The following is a 13759-nucleotide window of genomic DNA, read 5'->3' as shown; positions in this document are numbered from 1 at the left end:
TTATCAGGACGTTCTTCCCTTGTACAGCTGGCAGGAACGCCTTCAGCGCAAGTCTGATGGCTCTCAGCTCTAACAGGTTGATGTGTAGTCTGGACTCCGATGGAGACCAACGACCGCTGATGGTCAAGTCGTTGGCGTGGGCTCCCCACCCCGTGAGTGAGGCATCCGTGACTACTGTTATCTCCGGCCAGGGTTGCCAAAACTGTTCTCCCTTCAGAATGTTCTCCTGACAGGCCCACCACTGAAGGTCTCGAGCCACCCTGCCGGGAACCTGAAGAAGATCTGTCATTCTCCCTGAGAATTGTAACCACTGAGAGTCCTCAGTGCCCACTGGAGGGATCTCATTCTCAGGCGAGCCTCTGGCACTAGGAAAATGCAGGATGCCATGAGGTCTAGCAACCTCAAAAAGTCAAAGGCTGGGAGACGTTGGGCATGCTGGAACTTGGTAACCATCTGTAGAATATCTTGAGCCCTCACCTCTGGTGGTGAGGCTTTTCCCAGGGAAGTATCCAGGATCGCTCCTATGAACTGGAGTCTCTGCGATGGTATCATTTGTGACTTCTTTAAATTGAGGGAGAAGCCCAGTCTGTGAAGGAAGTGGCACACGTGATTTAGCTGGATCTGAGCTTGTTCCGGAGAAACAGCCCTGATCAACCAATCGTCCAGGTAGGGGTAGACGTGAATCCCTTCCCTCCTTAGACTTGCAGCCACTACCGACATTAACTTGGTGAAGACCCTCGGGGCGGAGGTCAGCCCAAATGGCAGCACTCGAAATTGATAGTGAGAGTTGCCAATTGCGAACCTCAGGTATTTCCTGTGTTTGAGATGGATAGGCAAATGGAAATAAGCGTCCTGAAGGTCCAGAGATACCAACCAGTCCTGGAACTGAAGGGCCTGGAGGATCTGAGAAAGAGTGACCATCTTGAATTTGTCTTTTCTGAGGAATTTGTTCAATTCTCGCAAGTCCAAGATGGGTCTCATTCCTCCGTCTTTCTTTGGAATGAGAAAGTAAGGGGCGTACCAGCCCTTGTTCCTCTCCGCTACAGGTACCGGTTCTATGGCACCTTTCTCTAGCAGGTCCAAAATTTCCTGCAAGAGGAGCGGATCTGGAGCTTTCTTAGAGCTGATCCCCGGTGGATGACTCTGAGGTATTCGTAGGAAAGGCAGGCAGTAACCTTGGGCAACTGTTTCCAATACCCAAGCATCTGACGTGATAGCCTGCCATACCGTCAGATGTTGAGTTAACCTGCCTCCTACAGGTGTCTTGTGAGGGAAGTCCTCATAGTGGTTTTGGGGCGGCTGATGCAGATGCCGATGGTAAAGAGGCACCTGCTGTTGCTGCGGCTTTTGAATATCTACCCCGTCCACCTCGGGTAGTTCTTCTTTGACCCCTTTGAGCCGGTCGTCCTCTACCTCTTCCGAATGCGGAGTAGAAGCGAAAGGACTTGCCCCTCGCAGAGGTTCCTGTGGGACGAAAAGGAGTCTGACGGATTGCAGCTCCTAGGGATTTTGCTGCTGCTTTTGAAGTTTGCAGTTTCTCTAAACCGTCATCCGCCTTTTTCCCGAACAAAGAAGAGCCATCGAATGGCATGTTCAAGAGCCTGGCTTGCACATCTGGGGCAAAACCCGACTTTCTCAACCAAGCGAATCTCCTGGTTGATGTACTTGCCGCCATTGCTCTGCTGATACTGTCAGCCGAATCAATGCCCGTCTGGAGGGATTCGCACATAGCGTCTTTACCGTCCTGTATAATATTCAGGAACGCATCCCTTTCTTCTCCCTCCGGGATGCAGTCAGCCGCTGTAGAAGCACACTCCCAAAGTGTATGGCTGAACCTACCAAGGGTGCAAGTAGCATTAACAGATTTTAACGCCATGCTACATGCTGAAAAGACTTTCTTTGCCATAGCATCATATTTTTTATCGTCCCTGTCCTGTGGGACGGTAGGATAAGCCGTCTTGACATCGGTAGAGGATGCTGCCTGTACCACCAGACTTTCTGGGGATGGGTGTTTAGACAAAAACTCTGGGTCTGTCGAAGATACCCTGTACTTTGTAGACAGTTTTTTATTTACTGCTGGTACTATATCTGGGGTTTCCCAGTTTGTCATGATCTTTCTCTGAAGAGCTTTATGAAAAGGCACCACCGGATCCTCCTGTGGGCCTTTGTCAAGAATATCCGTGAGGTCATCTTGTTGGAAAGATTGTGAAGGTGCAGACCACCCCATGAACTCTGTATTCCTGGCCATTAAGGCTCTGTAGGGGGTTTCAGCATGCTCCTCCGTGTCTGGTTTAGCAAACTCCACCTCAGGGGAAGTGTCTAACCCACTTGCCTCATGTAAAGAATCATGAAGATCCTTTAATCTGCGCTCTTCAGAGGAAAATTCCTCTCTAACTGGGGTTACAGGTCCCTGTAACTCAAATGTGTCTTCCTGTTCAGCCAAATCACCCTCTTCTAAAATTGAGGATATAGTTCTCAATTGTTCTGAACTCATAAAGGGAGTAAATCCCATTTCCAAGGCAGAGGGTGCCGCACTTGTCATTATTGGCCTCGAAAACGTCGATGTCGTCGACGCCGAAGGCTTCGAGCGTGGCGTCGAAAACAGAGGCGGAGGCCTCGAAGACCTCGACAGAATTGGAATTCTACTCGACAATATCAAAGCCATCGACGTCCTGGGGATAGTCACTGGATGTGTGGTAACCGTGACTTTTCTTGGCGTTGACGCCGGCGTCGAGTCGACAGACCCGTGTGTCGAAGGTCCCTTCGACAACGGCGTCGAAGACATCGACCTCGACGGAACCTTCGTCGACGGCGTCGACGGAACCTTCGAGGAAGGTTTGGAGGTCATAGTCCTGCTCGAGGGTTCGAGACGCGCTCGAGAGGTTTCTTTCGCCGGGTACTGCGACTCGCGGCGTTTTTGACCTTCGGGTCTTTCGACCAGAGCATCGCTCTCGGCAGTCTTCGAGGGGGTCGAGGCCGCTTTCTCGAAGACGCTCATCATATTTTTTCGGAATTCCTCCCATTCAGCCCGGGAACTATGTTTCGTGGGGCAAGGGATTCTTTTTGGCGAAACAGAGGAAGAGGAAGACGGAGAAGGGGATCTTCGACGTCTCCTCTTCGAGTGCTTCGATCTCGAGGAGTGATGAGACCCACTCCGAGACCTGGAGCGCGAATGGTGACAAAGAGACGAATGTCTCGACTTCGTCGACGAAGAAGAAGCTTTAAAAGTCTTACCTTTCTCCAGCTTCCCCCTACGCTCCTTCAGGGCCTTAGCTGTCATGGACATACAGTCCTCGCACTCCGAACAATGGTGTTCAGCTCCCAAACACCACAGACAAATTCTGTGAGGATCGGTCAACGACATCTTTTTCCCACAATCTCGACATTTCTTGAAGCCGGATCGAGGAGTTGTCGGTTCCGACGAGGAAGCCATCGAGCACGGATCGAATAACTCGAGGTAAATAGGATTAATCTGACTAAGAACTGAGCAACGGTATTCCGAGGCACTGAGTAAGCGCGGAAAAACAGAACTGAGCAACGGACGCTGCGCGCGGCCTTTATAGGCAGGATGACGTCGACGTCGATACGGCGGCTGTCGAAGGACGTCGACGCGCAGCGCCCTCTAGAGAAAAATTTTCCGAGGCCAGCAGAGCTGGAAGGAGATATCTAAGATGAGGAATACGTCGGAGGAAACAATCCCTTCGAATAGGAGGTTGTTTCTTTAAGAGTTGGTTTTCCAAGTTAAGATGGAGGAATGCTGAGCTTATCTGATTGGCTGGGAGAACAATGGGTTTGGGTACTTGGTTAGTGTGCAGGATTCTATACCTGCCTTTCATTCCCCAGAACCTCAGTGACAGGTTGTGTGTTAAACTTTTCCTTAATTTAAGGCCTTATCCAGAGACCCGAGAAATCATCAGAAGTAAGAAATCAACAGTAGCTGAGGAAATCGTTTTCTGAGGACCGCGTTACATTTTGTATACAAAGAAATCTGAGGAAGTAACTTAATCTCACTGGTTGTTCAAAGGTAATTTAAAAAATATAAGAAACTGAATCTATATTTAAAGACGTTTAAACTGAGAAGTGTGTGGTCAGCAGCTACAGCTTTATTCTACTGTAAATACGCTGGCAAGACATTAAATTTGTATGAAACGTTGCCTGCGCGTGAGAGAAGCGCATGTGTTATAAGTGTGCGTGATTCATCTGAAGTTGAGCGCGAGTTTGGAACTAATTAAATGCGTGTGTTTTAAAGTGTGGGGATTTTTGAGCTGTCACGAGCGCGAGGCTATGTTATTTGGGCAGCGCAACAGAGAACGTGTGTTTTGGATGCGCGAGAGAGAGGCGTGTTTAAATTGCAAATGTTTTAAAGTAGCGCGTGGGTTTCTTGTGCATGCGTCTTTGAGAGGATTTGTTTTGCGCGCGTTCTACTTTTCCACGGATTATAAACATTGCGTGCAAATAAATACTCATGTACTTTAGTTTTGGGAAGATATTTTCAAAAGGGCTCTTCAATACTATGAACTATGATAGCAGAGTAATAGAAAGAGGACAGCAATTCTTAAAGGAGTCTCTCATTCCCAAAGAAAAGGTGTTCAACAATATTAATTTCTCTTGGTAAAAGTGACATAACTTATGCATTTACCAGAAGAGATGTTAAGCAGAAAACAAGAGTTCATGCAACAGAAGTAAAAAGCAAAGATAAGTAGAGTATTCAATTTCTACAATCTCAATCTGGTTATAATGCACAGTTACAGAACTGATCCAGCCTGTTGATATTGTGTGTATAGAGTCAAACCTTTGAACTCATAATTTCTAGTACAGATGAAACTGGAAACTCATTTTCACATGTAAAAATCTAAAGTGAACAATCCAGCCTCTAAGCAGTTAGCAGAGGCTCAGCAGGTAAAAGTCTTTCACTTAAGTAACATTTACCCAAAAGATATTAGTTACACAGTATATTATAACCAGGTACATACTTTTTCACTACAGATTCCAAGGACAGCCAGGAGGTTGAGAGTCTGCAGTTTTCTCGTTTGTTGTTTTCTCCACTCCCCCTTTCCCTTCCTTGGGGTTTTCTTCCCAGCTATTTTCTTAGTAAGTTGAGCAGGGTACTCTTTGTGAGGGTCTGTGGGATCAGCATCAGCTCCTGCGGAATTACGTCACGCCAGTCCTGACACAGTGTGAGTGGTGCGAGTGTGCATTGGTATTGGAGATCGGGATTGTCTGCTTCCTAGTGTCTATAAGTTGTTTGTGGGTGCGGGAGGAAAGTCTTACTCTCCTTGTGGGTCCAAGTATGGGTCTTGTGCTTGTGCTAGTGGCATTTTGTATCCTTGAGGAGAGGCGTAAGCGGCACGTGGCGTCTATGTGGGGTATGTTGGCATGTGGTTTGCCTGTGTTATTGTGCGGTGTGGTTAGGAAAGCTGCTGTGTTGGGCAGAAAAGGAGTGGGGCATGGGAGTGGGTGGTGTCTGGGGCAGTGGATATGTGCTAGGCCTGAGCCTAGGTGGATGTAGGCACCTTTAGCGCATACTCTGGTGTCTGTGGTACTAGTATTATGATTGAGGGGCATCATTGATTGGTGGTGGTGAGTAACTTTGGCACTGGAGCTGGCAACCAGGGCAAGGTGTTGGACGTGCAGTGTTATAATTAGTGTGGCTAGCAAAGCAGTTAGTGCTAGGCTGGGTAATCTGGTGGCTCTAGTATGCATTTGCCAGGGTTTACAATATACATGCAAGGTTACATAAATGGTTCCATGTACATTATTTTGACAGTGAGGGAGTGTAGAAAGGCATGACTGTTTACATATGAAACACGTAACCAGTAGGGTGAAGATACAAAAACCATATAGTACAATGTTTGAAAAATAAAATGAAACTACTGATAAGAGTTTTGTTAGAGAACAATTTAGGTATACTGTGTTTACTTATTATGTGTATAGGTGTTGAAAATAAGTATGCACACCATGTTTTTTTTAAAGGATTCTAAATGAAATAAAAAAATGTAAATACCTTAGTGAAAGGGTTTGTTTGTAAATGTATAAATATCTTCTGTATGTAGTGTGAACAGTTTAGAAAAGTTGTCCAATCTATCCAGTTATTAAACTGTGTGTGTTCTTCTATTTTGTATGGCAGGTCTAAGAACATTCGCTTAGCTTCTTAGGTGTGTAGGTGGCCAAAAAAGGATGCACACCAAATTATGAAAGACGTTATCGAATGACAATGTAGATATAATTTTTATCATTTTGAATGCATATCCATACAGTAAAAAAGTATTGCACACTTAGTACAAGTATCAGTGACAATAGTTAAATAACAATATTTAGTTTAAATTTCTTTTAAATAATATGTGTACATTATAAAATGTCATTACAAACTTCTCACATATGTAGGTGGCCAGACAAAGGACGCCCACATTTCATAAGAAGTATGGAAATTACATTTGTTAGGGTATTAGTGTAGTTTTTGCTAAATGTTTATATGTTTAGACATAAAGGTTTTTATTGTCTTCCTATTTAAAATATAGGTATGACTATACTTTAAAAAGATTAATTTTCAAAATAATGTTATTTATTTATAAAACTGAAGACCTAGTTAGGTTATATGTCTTGGTTTCCTGGTTAAGGTTGCAAAGAATAATCTGTGAATTTGTTAGAATTTAATATTAAATACAGTTTGTACAGTATTGTAACATATCTTCATTGTATATGTATATATATAATTAAATAGTTAAAATAACTGAACATAGTTTTATTTTCTCTCCAATGAGAAGTTTTTTCCCCTCTATAGTATGATTAATGAATACAACCCGTTAATAGTTGTGTACTGGAAATACAATCAGTATTCACCTGATACCATTATAAACTACATTTCGTTTTGTTAAACAGTTCACAGTTAATAATATGGAAAAAAAGAACATGAATAAAGGTATTTGGTAGGTAATTTCAGCAATAGGATATAATATATATGTATAATGCAGATATGTACAGACACAGAGTTGTATTTTTTTAATATTATTGTTTGTAGCCGCAGCTACAGCATCAGCCAATGAATTGCAGGACTTTGCTTACGCCTCTAAAGTGAGCAACGACTGGGTGCTTTTATTTGCACCTAAACTGCTTCATGTGTTAGCAGTGTAACCGCGGTTACAAACAATTCAGGGATTTTGATTACTGCAACTGCATAAAATAAATTACAATAGATATTGTAATATATGTTTGCACTCAGTATTCAATTTTATCAATTTTTGTAACATAAAAGTTGGCTCTTAAAAGGGCTGTTTTGGGGGATGGAAAGAGGGTGGTGTAATGGGGGAAAATACATAAGGGTGAAACGTATAACAAAGGGAATAAAAATAAAATGGAACATACATCTTTTTTTGTCTTTTTGTATTTTATTTTTAGAAAGAAAGGGGGAAAAAAGGCCACTAAACATAAAATTATGCACGACAAGTAATCTGATGTTCAGCGATTAACTTCTTCCATTGCTCAATTGTGGCATCTCCCTGACTACCCATTTAAGGCATCGATTGCACATGACGCACATCATGGAAAGACCGGGAGTCGGTAAAAGAAAAGTCTGTGCAGTTGACACCGCTTTGGAAGTTGAGGCTTCATTTCCAGTTGGTGATGTTGTTGCACTGGTGGATGGAGGTACTGCAGGTGGTGCCGATTTTCGTCTATCCAAGGAATGGGAGCAACGTATTTTCTTTTATGAGGTTCTTGCGCTTTTCGATACTCATCATCCCAGTGGACTTGCACTAGATGGTTAATCATTATAGATGTTCCTAGGCTTTGAGATGGAACATTGGAAGTTTCACGACGTAGAGTTTTGTTGCAGAATGTACAAAGTATCTCCTTGCCTCTTTTTTAGAACAGTGTTCTTTGACTTGGAAGAAGTGCCAACTGTCAGCAGTGGATTTCATTGCAGTGGCTTTCTTCCTTGGTGGTGATGGATTTGGAACCCAAATGATAACGTCATCCATCATCACTGCGGCTACTGTTGTGGTTGGACATTTTGGAATGTCCAAAGAGGGAGGAATAATTAAAATTGTGAAAATGACAACATGAAAAAGACAGTGCCTCAGAAAACTGAAAAACGTTTTTAAAAAAAAACAAAAGATAATAACAAATGGACAATCTGAACAAATCACAAAACAAGGGAAAATACGTCTAGGCGAATCAGGATAAAAAGGATCAAGACTTTAAGGGGCAAAGTACCAAACGTGCTTGCAGTTACTCAGAAATCCTTTCACTAGCAAGTACAGAAAGCAATGCTACAGGTCAACTTTTTTTTGTGGATGTGGTGAGTACTCGCAGCTACAGACTGCCGCACCGGCTGATTGGACAGTGTCAAACGCTTGGATGTCGCCAAATGGTGTGGCATACCCGTGTCAATACATCGCAAAGTGTGATTGGATAGTTTGTTCACACGGATAAATGTCACGCAGAGCCGCTGCACATGATATGATATGATTGGCTTGTAGATCATGGACCAAGATGTGGAGCAGCGTTGAAGGAAGCTTGACGTTCTATTGGCTCATTCCATGCATCTTGGTAGCCATGGCTATAAAACCATTTTTTTTTCAAAGAAATATAATTCATGGAAAAAACTTCAGTTGCAGGGATGAAAAAAAATATTGAAATTCAAGGGCAAAGGTTTTATTGCAGGCACGGTAAGATGACTAATACTTTGTAACAAAACCCTTGAAATTCAAGGTCAAACCTTTAGTTACAGGGACGTTAAGGTGAGAACTTAACACAACAAAAACCCTGAAATTCAGCTAAAGCCACATTAACGCACGCTCCCTGTTGCGCAGCCTATGACCACAATGACATCACAGATCACATACATCACTGATGACATCACTAATTACATGTTGTAGGAGAACAGTTATAACATCACAAATTGCATCACTGATGACATCACTGGTGACAACACTAATTACATTGTATATAACAGATTACATCAATGATGGCATTAGACATAACATGATTAATAAGTTAGCTCATCCAAACTTTGATTTTCTTAATATCAATTTAGGGACTGGGTGGGGAGGGTCAACCGAAACACCCAAGTACTTTGTCCTGCAGCGAGCCTGAGAGAAACCATTTCTAACTGGACAGCCATCCCCAAGTTTTGAATATTGCATCAGATATGATTGGTTGGCTCAGCCAGTGTTCCTGCATACATTCCGAGGTCCTGGAGCAGAAGAATCAGAAGAAGAAGCCCGAAGGATTAAGATCCAAGCCACCTATAGCGACCGCCACAGCACGCTGAGTAACCGCAGCTGTCCCAACCTCCACTTCTGAGCGACAGGCAAGATCCAAACGAGACTACTTCCACCCTTGGACTGGTGGGCCTAACCAGTCCCAAGACGAACTGCATTTTGCACCCTCCTTGGAAGAGCTGTGACCTCCATGGCCTACAATTCACCAATACCCGGTGTCCTTTTCCACTGTGCTGTGCATCGTCGCCCCAAGAACAAATCCATCTGAAACTTTGTGGGCATCTTTCTTGACCTACATAGATGTGATCCAGCTCATCAAAGTCCTCTCACATGAGACGAGGACAGAGAAAAGGAGAAGAGTCCACTGTCGTGACATTCGTCCTTCAACCAAGCCTGAAAAAGGCACCAACAAACCAGACCCGAGAAGATCTGTTGCCTGGCATCAGTCTGCACAAGTGCTGTCACTAGATTCACCGAAATCCCCTTCTTCTATCGGCAAGACCGAGAAACCTGTGACCGGGTCTGTGTCACCTTTCCACTGGAGCTGTCTTGCAGCAACAATCTTCATTTTAAGGTACTGTCCTCCTGTACAATTTACCTGGAGCTTTACTTGTGGATCCTGTATTCCTGGGGGCTGTAGATGGCTGTATCTCGCACCCCTCCATGGCTCCCATAGAGATACATTGTGGTGGACAACCCATAATACTCGCTCTCCTGGTTAGGACACTGGTCCTTGAGGCAACTTCACAAGGAAACCCCTGGGCTTCCTCGACTTCAAAACCCTAACTTTACCTACCTGCAAACCCAGAAGAGATCCTGGTAAACTCTGCCACATGTGATCCTTGAACACTGTATCCTGCCTAACCTGCTCAACTACTAACGTCTGGTGGCCTAGTGCCCCTTTGAACATCGTGAAACTCTCATAAATTAGGGTCAGACTCTTTAGGACATGTTGGAAGAAAGTTATAAAAAGTTATCACAAGTTGGAAAAGTTTGCATATAAGTTTTAGATGGTTTTACTACCAGATTTGTTACTGTTAAGATATTCTGAAAGTTACTACACCTATGGTCTATTACTTAGGAAACTTGCAATTGTGTTCTACATGTGTTACTCTGTTTAGTACTTACTTACCTTGCAAATATTTAACAGAGAGCCTTATTGTATATATTAAATGACTATTTTCTGTATAGCTAATTGTATTTGTGTTTTCTTGAATATGTGTTTGCTCAAGAGTTCTTTGTACCTTACTACAACCTTCCTCCACTCCTAGACTAAGCCTTGCTGCTCAGCCATTCTACCCAACCTTTGTGTGGTTCAGGCCAAACCTAAGAGTTGGAACCCTATACATCCAATTTTCTAAGTTCTGTCACAGATTATGGTGTGTACTTGCAGCCCAAATGTTTTAATGTTTGGCCAGCTCTGTGTGATATGTAGGAAATGTGCTTCTGACTGCTAGCATCTGAAACGGACTGCAGACTAGTATTTAGACATCTTGCATAGGTAAACCGATCATAAGTAAAATTATCTTTTGTAGTCCCCGTTTGTATATTTTATTTGCCCATGCCACAAGTCAGGATGTGGTAGCCGGTGGTCTCCCTTCCCCACGTTTTGAGCATGGGACAAGGTTCAACTATGTAAAACGCCTTAACACACTACTAACCTGCCCAAATAAGTTGGCAATTGAACATTTTTAACAATGTGTTATTTTGTTTTACCACAGAACAACACATACGTAAAGTAATGAAAATGCACACTACATTGTAAAATGTCCACTAGGAGGGAAGCAAAAGCCACATCTGCATCCACATGGTACACGGACAACAAAACAATTCTTGAATTGGTTAAGCCCAATCAGCAACCCTTTGGGAGGACCTGTCCTGAACCCACAATGCTGTCCTTTCATGAGAATCCTGATGCGCAATATCCCAACTAACTTCTTGGCTCAAAGGTCCTCAAGCACTTTTTGTAAAGGAGAAAACCAGAAGCACAGAAATTGTACCCCATATGGTTTCAAATAATCACCATCAGTAAGTATGATTAAGAGAATCGCTTCTTTAACCCAGGGGTTTTCGAGTCCGGTCCTCAAGTGCATCAACCAGAGTAGGTTTTTAGGGTAACGACTGACTATATAGACAACTCCATTTAGAGTAACTTTATTCAAATGCATTGTGTGTGGCAATGCTGATAATATGCAGCAGATTTAGCGATTGCGGTGAGGATTCGGAACATGGAAATGGTAATTTTGGCAAATCAAATTCAAATATCACTTGAGAAAGCATAGTTTTTTTCGCATCAACTGTGATGTCCACTAGCACCAAGATTATGGTGTGTACTTGCAGCCCAAATGTTTTAATGTTTGGCCAGCTCTGTGTGATATGTCCGAAATGTGCTTCTGACTGCTAGCATCTGAAGCGGACTGCAGACTACTATTTAGAAATCTTGCATAGGTAAACCGATCATAGGTAAAATTATCTTTTGTATTCCCCGTTTGTATATTTTACTTGTCCATGCCACAGGTCAGGATGTGGTAGCCAGGGGTCTCCCTTCCCCACGTTTTGAGCACGGGACAAGGTGCAACTCCTGAGCACAGCACACGCTTGATCTTTCCTAGTACAAGATGACAATTCCGCTCTCAGAGATCAGGATAGTCAGTGGTTAAGTCTCTTTTCTATAAAAAAGTCTCTTGCCTCCAAGAACCGGATGTGTTTGAAACAATAAAAAATAATCCTCCCCACATGTACATTGGGTTATGAGTTTTCACACCTGGGTCCCCCTCTTCCGGGTTCAGACCCCTCTCAAATCCCAGCCTCCCTCCGTCAGATTCACTACGGCTCTCCAGAACAATCTCACCTGCGACATTCACGAGTCTTAATGTCTTTTTAAACAGTTCACTGTGGACACCCCTCTGTCGGGTTCACTTTCGTCAACACACTGTTCATTGGGACTTCAGGCTTCACCCCGTTCTCTCAGCATCCCTCCGTCGAGTTCACTCTTGCCAATTGTTTCCTTTCACACAGTTCTTTCTCTTGAATTCACTATGCGGGATTCACTTCCCTTAGCTTTCCAATTAGGCGCAAGTCAAAGTCTTTCGACTGTCCAGGGGGTGTTGCTAGACCCCTGTATGACCACTTTGACCTTTTCCTTGCGGCTCTCCTAGGGCCTTCTAGTATTAGTAGTTCAACAAACACGGGATCAACCAGAGTCGCTCGAGTGAGCACCCACGTGGTGCCGGACCCCTCTGCAGCTGGTTTTTATTAATTTGCGATTTTCATTCAACACAGTTCGGTTTCTAATTGGTTCTCCCTTCGACTCACCAGCAGTGATGAACCGCTTGGCTTTACTTGTATCTTGAGTCGAGGATGGTACCACGGTAGCAGCCATCTCCCTCTGTCCTGCTTATCAGCGTAGGCTTGCTCTGTGTACCGTTAACATCTGCTGCAACACACTCTGGCTATTGTTTGCGGTCTTAAGATTCCTTCCACAGAGGCTTTGCAGGTCTGGGTCGGAAAGGGCAAGGTTGCTTCTCTCCTCGTCACACCTTCGGTTCTCGCTGCCTTTCTCCTCCTCTTGAACTGCCGTGCTTGGATAGCTCTCTCGCTGTGCGGTCTGCCTTGCTCGTATTGTGCTCTTGTCCTCCACCTTTTATCCCTGTGGGGAAAGGGCAGTTAGGTGTGTGTGTGTGTGATTTTGGTTAATTGCCTGACCCTTGTGGTGGGGCACGTCAGGTAAATGGCTCCGGTGTTAGTCCATTGTCTTTTGTGATGTGCGAAAGTGTTCGTGTCGGAAAAGGGGGGAGGTAGAGTGTTTGAGTATCCTACATAGGAGAATTGGGAAAAGGTGTTGCAAGAAGGGAGACACAGCGTATTGCCCGTCAGTGTCCCGCTTCCACTCCCCGAGTACCCCCCCTCCAGGTGATCCTCCCTCAGGAACTGGATCCAATTGCGATGGCTGTGTCCTGGCCACCTGGATGACAGATCCCCCAGGAACTAGTCAGGGAGACACCTTCAGGTGACACACACAGACACACTTCCACTCTATCCGTGACTTACTGAGCAACTCAAACGATGCAAGTATGCCATACTACAGGCACAGGTGACATGTAGTATGTAGTAACCTGCACTTACTGGGTCATCCTGCCACCCCTGCTCCAGGCACCTCAGATTGATTACAAAGCACCAATAATATCATCTAAGGAGGATGATACAGTCCCTCCTTTTTTAGCCAAAAAATGATCTTGGCCAACTTCTGGCTGAACAAACATTATTAGATTGGGATCTGAGTCCAAGGAGTAATGCTTACATAAATCGCATTGCGTAGCCCATGTAATGGCATAAAGAGAGATATGTCGCAGGAAGCCATGCACATGCCCTTACAGCATGTGCATGGATGTCTGTCAGAATCATAAACCTTTGGATGAATTATAATCTCAGGGTACAGACTATTCATTAGGCATTGAAGTATTGCATGCCTCCTTCCTTGGAAATAGAACTGCGTAAATCCCAGAGTAAATTCCAAAAGTTCAGAAATCCCTAGTTCT

At 44.0% G+C, this 13759-nt stretch overlaps 1 protein-coding gene across 1 annotated transcript in view; it reads right to left on the bottom strand.

Annotated features, from left to right (window-relative positions):
- The window catches only part of SESN3 (sestrin 3), a 428084-nt gene that overhangs the window by 98963 nt on the left and 315362 nt on the right, over positions 1-13759 (bottom strand). The window lies entirely within an intron of this gene.

The sequence above is a fragment of the Ambystoma mexicanum genome, chromosome 7q (genome assembly GCF_040938575.1).
Source record: "Ambystoma mexicanum isolate Mex_15411 chromosome 7q, UKY_AmexF1_1, whole genome shotgun sequence".
NCBI lineage: Eukaryota > Metazoa > Chordata > Amphibia > Caudata > Ambystomatidae > Ambystoma > Ambystoma mexicanum.
Note: the sequence above shows the minus strand (reverse complement) of the source record. Positions and strands in the feature narration are given on the sequence as shown.